This window comes from Fukomys damarensis, unplaced genomic scaffold, assembly GCF_012274545.1.
Source record: "Fukomys damarensis isolate Sample0158 unplaced genomic scaffold, DMR_v1.0_HiC HiC_scaffold_31, whole genome shotgun sequence".
Lineage (NCBI taxonomy): Eukaryota > Metazoa > Chordata > Mammalia > Rodentia > Bathyergidae > Fukomys > Fukomys damarensis.
In genome coordinates this window covers 30,438,439-30,439,267 of record NW_022900943.1, presented here as the reverse complement: position 1 = coordinate 30,439,267, position 829 = coordinate 30,438,439, and positions in this window count along the sequence as shown.

Sequence of the window (829 nt, the reverse complement as noted above, 5' to 3'; positions counted from 1 at the left end):
TTCAGATCATTGTTGTATATAGTATAATGAAGAGGTTCTACCTCATTCTTTTTATTTTATGAAAATATAAAATAAAGTTTCATAATTAATAAGAGAATAAGTATAGCTATTACACTTCCTATAATTATCTTCAAAGAAACTACTCAAAGTACTCAAAGTACAAACCAAAATGATTCTCACAAGAAACAAACAGATGACACAAATCTTTCTTTTCATTTAACTAAAAGAAATTAGTAGTATTCTTGTACTTGTGAACACTGAGTTCTAGCACTCATTCTTTCTCCACTGAATGGTCTCAGCAACCTTGTAAAAGAATCAATTGGTGTGGGCTGGGGATTTACCTCAGTGGTTCTTCTGCCTACTTTGTAAGAGAAAGGTCCTGAGTTCAATGCAAAAAAAAAATATTTGGTTATAGACGGTGGAGGTTTATTTCCACATCTTAATTTTTTCTCCAATTTTCTGCATGTCTTTCTTTATGCCAATATATATATACTTTCTACAGCTAGGGGTGGTACATCATTAGTTCTTATGGTATGACAACATTTTCTTACTGATCTACTTGCTATTGCAATGGTGGCATAGTTGTTACCATTAGTAGCTTTTACTTGCATGCCAAAGTCTGGGTTGCCTTTGTGTCATTAACAATACTGTGGTCCATATCCAGAAGAGGAGATGTTTAGCCAACTACACTGTGTCCTGCTCTCCAAAATTAACAGATGTGGTTGCATCTTGGGATAGAGACAGTAACCAAAAGCAGAAAACTCTATCAGCCAATCTGTTCAACAAGGTACACACAAGTAGATTGCAACAAATTATCAAAAGGATCATA